Source organism: Nanorana parkeri, unplaced genomic scaffold, assembly GCF_000935625.1.
Source record: "Nanorana parkeri isolate BGI_ZX_2015 unplaced genomic scaffold, ASM93562v1 scaffold1303, whole genome shotgun sequence".
Classification (NCBI taxonomy): Eukaryota; Metazoa; Chordata; class Amphibia; order Anura; family Dicroglossidae; genus Nanorana; species Nanorana parkeri.
This window is the reverse complement of record NW_017307571.1, coordinates 368731-375234: the sequence shown is the minus strand read 5'-3', so window position 1 is coordinate 375234 and position 6504 is coordinate 368731. Positions and strand designations below refer to the sequence as shown.

Genomic DNA, 6504 nt, shown 5'->3' with positions numbered 1-6504 from the left:
ATTAAATTCCCTTTAGTCATGGCCATTTTTAATAGGGATGCACCGATACCGGGTTTGTTTGTATCGCGTACGAGGACTGATACTTATCTTTCAGTACTCGCCTATACTGAATACCAATACCAGTACTTCCGGGAGCATGGAGCCAGCTTCCCGGCCAATCAGGAAACCGGGCAGCTGGTAATGACCTGCCTCCAGGCTTCCTGATTGGCCAGGAAGCCGACTTCATGGCCAATCAGCACTGAGCCCGCCAAACAGCATTACCCACCACTCGGTTTCCTGATTGGCCAGGAATCCGGCTCCATGTTCCCCATTCTACTCAGCATTCTGTTACAAAGTTAAATGTATAATGAGAACCAATTATTAGATTCATTCGTTTGCCATTTCTAAACTCCTGAGAAAAGATGTCGCCTGGCTGTCTCTGGCTTCATTCCTTTCTATAGTTAGCCACACATGGCTGGAAAATTGCTTGAAACTCAAGCAGTGTGTGGCATTGTCAGCATTCCTCTTTTTGTCAAAAGTTTGTTTTTTTAGTTGCCTTTTGTCAAAGGAGCTGGCCCGAAAATTGCTGGCCTAACAGTGGTTGCAGACAATCATCTGTAGTCACTGTTCCTGTATTCTGTGGGTGGGTTGACCTAGAACAGGAGTAGGCAACCTTGGTACTCCAGCTGTGGTGAAACTACAAATCCTATCATGCCTCTGCCACTGGGAGTTTTGCCTGTGGTTGCCAGATTCTTGCAATGCCTCATGGGCTTTGTAGTTCCACAAAAGCTGGAGTGCTGAGGTTGCCTACCACTGACCTAGTCAATCATTCAGCCGGTAAAGGCAGAACCCCCCATCTGCATACTTGTCTTGAATCAGGGACTGATAAATAGTAAAGGCATTAGATGGCACAAAAGCCAGGCTAATAGTACTTTCAGACAGGGAGCAATGGCAGCATCCATATTTTATCCACCATAGGTTTTCTGTCAACATAGAAGCCCTAAACCTGATGATTTTCTGTTGCAGATAAGCTGGCAACAGCAGCAAAAAATGTCAGAATGAAAAGCATTTTCTTCACCGTTTCATTCTGCTGTACAGCGCTGTGATCTCGCTTGACAAGTGACAGATTTGGTTTTTATCCTAGGAAACTGGCTTCTTTTTGGAATTCAGAGATAACATATTTCCTCTTCAGCTCTTGCTGTATAGAAATATGCCATTCATATTCGTTTTAAGGGAACAAAGAAGCTTTTTATAGTTACACCTATTATAGGAACTGAGGATTTGGGTGTTTAAAAGGCACAAGCGATGGACTGCGGAGCAAGTAAACTGCAGAAAGTTTTGCGAAATCGTGACAGTTGAGCAGTGATACTGAAAGCGGCATGGGGTGGGTCTGTGGTTCATGGCAATTACCCAGAGGGAGGTGGGAGTAGAATCAGCCGTCTGTCTGCAACTACTGATTTACAGAATACACACTGGACAGGAGTGAAGGAGGAGGAGAGAGAGATTAATAAACAGCAAAAAAAAAAAAAGTCACAGTACACCTGAACAAGGAGTGGTTGAGCCTGAAAAACAGGATCACATTATAGTTTCAATATGGCGTTCTAAGCAAACTCTTGTGGAAGGGGACTTGGTATATTTTCTGCTGAAATTGAGAGACTACCATCAACGTATTACATAAGGCTTGAATTCAGGGGGACCATCATGGTGAAAAGGAAGAAGTGGTATTGATCTACGGAGAAAAAAAAAAAGAAATCTCTACCCAGAGGGCAAAGAAGATCAATAGGCCTGCTAAGCTGGAAGTGGAGGTGAGTAACCTTATACATGCTGAGTTACAAATGTTCCATTTAACTTTCATTACACCTGAAATGAACATTTAACTGAAGTTAATCAATCAAACTTTGGAGTTTACTTAGCAATATATTCAAGTTCTCAATATTCTCTCTTAGAATCCTCCTAATGGAATGTAGTGATTGCTGCTTTTTGTTTAATCTGTATGATAAAAGTTTTTATACTCCTGAAAATGAATGAATTCATCTGAAATTAAAAACCTCAGTAAGGAAATATGCCCACGTATTAGTAATGTCTAGATCACTAAGATTACAATATTATGATACTATATTTTTTTGTAATGAGTAAGTATCAAAGTTCCTGTTACATTGTACATAATCAGAGACCGTGTCTGATAACTTTAAATTACATTTGAGGAGAAAAGAACATGAGGTGATTGGGGGGTCAAGAATTTACAAGCACTTGCCGATTGTAAGTGCATTTCCTTGATGAGTTGAAACTAACGCTGCCATCACAAGCTGCGTATGTGGACAACAGTGTGGGCATGTATGCCCCTTGGACCGTCAGCACATCACAGATCTTTAATGATCATCCGAATGTAGAGCTTCTTGAACATAGGAGTGCGCTCTTGGCACAGACCACAATTTTGAACCTTTGACCCCCTCAAAATAATGGGGTTAAAACCCACATTTAAATCAGATCTAGTTTCATAAGTGATACCTTTGACATGTGTAATTAGGTTTTAAAGGTTTATAAAGTATTATTTTAAATTTTTTATTTTGACCAAGTATACTGACTGTACTTTATAGTTTATTATGATCACGGTGATTTCATGAAAGCAGCCACTCTACACATGGGGTTTTGATTTTGTATAGAAGTAAAAGGCAGAGTTATGAGATCATTTACAGCCACTTTAAATCAGTTTCTATTACCTTCAATTATTTTTTTGTGTTTTGGGTCCCCCCAGCAATGGTTGGCCAGGGTGTTTGGTAATTACTATGTTTGCCTTATAATTAAATAGTATGCAGTGTTTGCTAGGCTTGTGATTGACAAGTTATATAACATGGATGAAATAGCACTAATATATCTAATACATATTGTTATATATTATTGAAGTTGCATCTACTAATTAGATCATAATTCAAGTCATGATAATACTTCAATCTAAAGTCAAGGGAGAAAACAATATTTCAACTTTACAGCCTAAATTGTACTTCGGGCTGATTTACTAAAGATTTGAGCATGTTCACTCAATAAATTGTGTGAATATTCACTTCGATCATCCAATCATGTAGAAAAGAAATCGGTAAGCCGGGATTTTTTAAAATTTTCTTACATGATTGGATTCTCATACAATTTATTATGTGAACACCCTCAAATCCTTTAAAAAGTCATGTTTTACTGATCCACCTAAAAGCTTATTCCAAAATTCTTTGAAAATTAGGGGCTAATTCAAAATCGAGTTGTTCCATTTAAAACAAGTTATTGTCTTATGCATTGTGGGCAGTGTAATATTTAATAAAAATCTTTTAAAAAGAAAAATTTAGTTTTTCCTTTAGTAACCAATAAGGTTTCTTTTTTAAATATAACATAAAATAAAAGTTAAAACCTGACTGGTTGATATTGGCAACAACTTCAATTCGCCAGTTTTAAAAGGTCAGCCCCTAGGAGGTCTGAAAAGTAAGGGCTCTGCTATGTGTCATCTGTTAAAGGGCTATGCCATAGACATGTGCACTGCCAAAAAATTTGTTTAGTTTAGTTTCGTTTTAAATTCGGATTTGTGTTATTCCGTTTTTCGGGATTCGGGTGTGAAAGTCAATTCGGATTCGGAATTCGGATTCGGACGAAATTCGGTAGCGGTAGTTCGAACGTTCGTTTCGTTTTCTGTTCTTATTCGTTTCTTGTTCGTTTGCGTGGGAGTGACATTTGAGGGGGAAAAAATATTTTTCTCCTTCTCTAATGTCACTTTGCTCCAACGAACGAAACGAATAAGAAACGAATAAGAACAGAAAACGAAACGAACGTTCGAACTACCGCTACCGAATTTCGGAAATGGAAATTCGGATTCCTTTGCATTCGTTATGTCTGTAATTCGGAATTTGGATACATCCGAATGTCCGAATTTCCGAAAATTCGTCCGAATTTCGATTCGGAACGAAACGAATCGCACATGTTTACTATGCCACATAAGAGTAGTTCGGTAATGGCTATGCTGTGTCATTGTAACCCCATTAAGGCTACGATGCGTAAAGTGGAATTAAACTCTAGAAAATGAGAGGTGGGGATTTTTGGGCAAAAAAAGTATTTCTTTCTACCCTAGCACGCGCCATGCTGCGTACACTCTTGGCTAATTTCCCATTCCGTAAATGGGCCAGGTGTCAAAGAAAATGTAACTCCTGTGCAATTGCGCAGGAGTAACCTCATCAGTGACTGCTCAATGGGCAAACGGCATAACTGCAGGATCTGGGAGAATCTAGAGTGGAGATGCCTGGACCTGTCACAGCTGGAAGACAGCACAGAAGGAGGTAGGTATGTGACATAATCTACTTTCGGATTATGACAAACCCCTCCAACGAAGTTTGCTTCCTTTTTAAGGAACATAATATATTAGAACATAGAACTATTACCATGGGGGGTTATTCACAAAAGGATGAAGAGTTTGGAGAAGGCAGGAGAAGTGAACAATCTAGGACAACATAGCTGAACTGGAAAGTGAGCTGAATTGGAGAATGTTTCCTAATCAGCTAAGTTGTCCTAGATTGTTTACTTCTCCTGTCTTCTCCAAACTCTTCACCCTTTTGTGAATAACCCTGTTAGTGTGTAATGGTACAGAAAACAGTCAGAGACTAGACATATACCAGGAGAAGGTCAGAGACTGCAGGTGTGCTACAGGAGATGGTCAAGGACTGCAGACATATTACAGGCCTGTTTGGAGACTGCAGACGTGTTGCAAGAGACAGAGACTGGGGGCACGTTACGTGGGACTGCTAGAAATCACTACTATTACAGTCCCTTTACAATTCTGTGCTACCTACAGTCCTCTTAAAAAATGACTGACACCACATTTGATATTATTCTAAGAAATATCCATTATAAAAGTTCAAAGACAAACAATACACAGAATGAAATAACACAGAAAAAGTAAGCAAGTGTAATAGAAATAAACCAAATCATTTAACTAATGGAAACCAGTTTACTCAACATTTTCCTTCACTGTCCCTAAGTAAAGTACTGACTATGGGCTGCTGGGGACCAAGAGCCACACATAGGCAGTCCAATTATTCTATTAGGTTGCCAATGTATTGTAACACAAATTAAACCACACTTACACCATTTTTTATAACACAGTGCACCGCAATGCATGGGGTGTGCACATATGTGTGTTGTGTTGTGCCATGACACAACTGTGGTGTGCTACAATGCACGTGCGTTTTGGTGCACATTATTATGAGTTAGGGTACTATTCAAAATGAATAGCAGTGCACTGCAACGTGCATATACTCTTGCGTCAATGTGCGTTGCTGAAATTGTTATTACAAAGCACATTGGTTTAAACTAGAAGCCCCGGTATCTCTAGCAAACGCACATATCATCTCTTTTACCTTTACCAGATGAAAGGCCTGTTAATGTATGCCATTAGGAAATGACTATGGTTTTTAAATATGTGAAATTACACAAGTTCATCATAACTGACTGTGTGTTGCATGAAATGAATCAGGAATAATTTTCCTACGCAATAGAGCACTGATTGGACTGCCTTGGTATTGCTCTCTGCTAATTTATTATGGGGTGCTCCCTCGTCACGCATAGTCCAATGAATATGCATGCAATGTGAAGACAATATTCTGAGAGTCTAGTTGTTCATAATTCATCATGTATGGTCAAACTTTGAGTCAATGTAAAGGCTATGTTGTGTAAGTGTGATCTGCAAAGCGGTTTTCAGTGTTTGATATGTTGATGGTGGCTATGCTTCGTAGTGTGAGCTGTTCAGAGTGAATTAGAGCTATGCTGCAGTGATCTGAATATGAGCTATGCAGTGAAGTATGTCTGAATATGGGCTATGCAGTGCAATGTGCCTGAATATGGGCTATGCTGTTTAGTGTGTCTAAATATGGGCTATGCAGTGCAATGTAAATGAATATGGGCTATACTATGTAGGGGTGATATATTAAGGGCTAATCAGTTTGTGATCTGTTAAGTGCTGTGCATTGTGTGATCTGTTAGCGGTAATTCTATGTAGTATATATTTTGTTCAGGACTATACTAAGAATACTATAGTGTGTCTACTTCCTTATGCTGATATACTTACTATTTTACAGAAACTTAAAGGGAGACTACAGGAAGAAAGTAAACTCTCTTCACTTACTCAAACAGCATCTTTGTTGGGAAGAAGCTGCCATACATTCATACATACCTGTATAGCAGGGACATGCGGTCAGGGGAGGCAGGTGAGGCAGAGTCTAACCTAGTATTATGGAGGAAAAAGCTGTCAGCTTGAAGTCTGAAGCTGACAGCTTTTTCTCCATTCGGACTGGCCTCTAACAGGTTACACAGCAGGGACAGCCTCCCCGCTGTGTAACCTGTCATGGATGGGGTGCTGCCTGTTAATTACAAGCAGTGCTGCAAAAACAAAAACACTGAGGACATCGATTTCGATGCCTCACCAGTGGCGTCCAAGTAAGGGACAGGGAGGCTCCTCCCTTCCTCCTTCACACTAGCTTGGTGACCGGGTTGGGG

The 6504-nt window shown here is 39.8% G+C and overlaps 1 protein-coding gene across 1 annotated transcript in view; it reads left to right on the top strand.

The window, feature by feature from the left end:
- Window positions 1-1457: 1457 nt before the first annotated feature.
- The window catches only part of NCMAP (non-compact myelin associated protein), a 53371-nt gene continuing 48324 nt past the window's right edge, over window positions 1458-6504 (top strand). The window contains exon 1 of the mRNA XM_018569206.1: window positions 1458-1784. The gene's annotated coding sequence lies outside the window, so the exon portion shown is untranslated. The remainder of the gene's footprint in view (window positions 1785-6504) is intronic.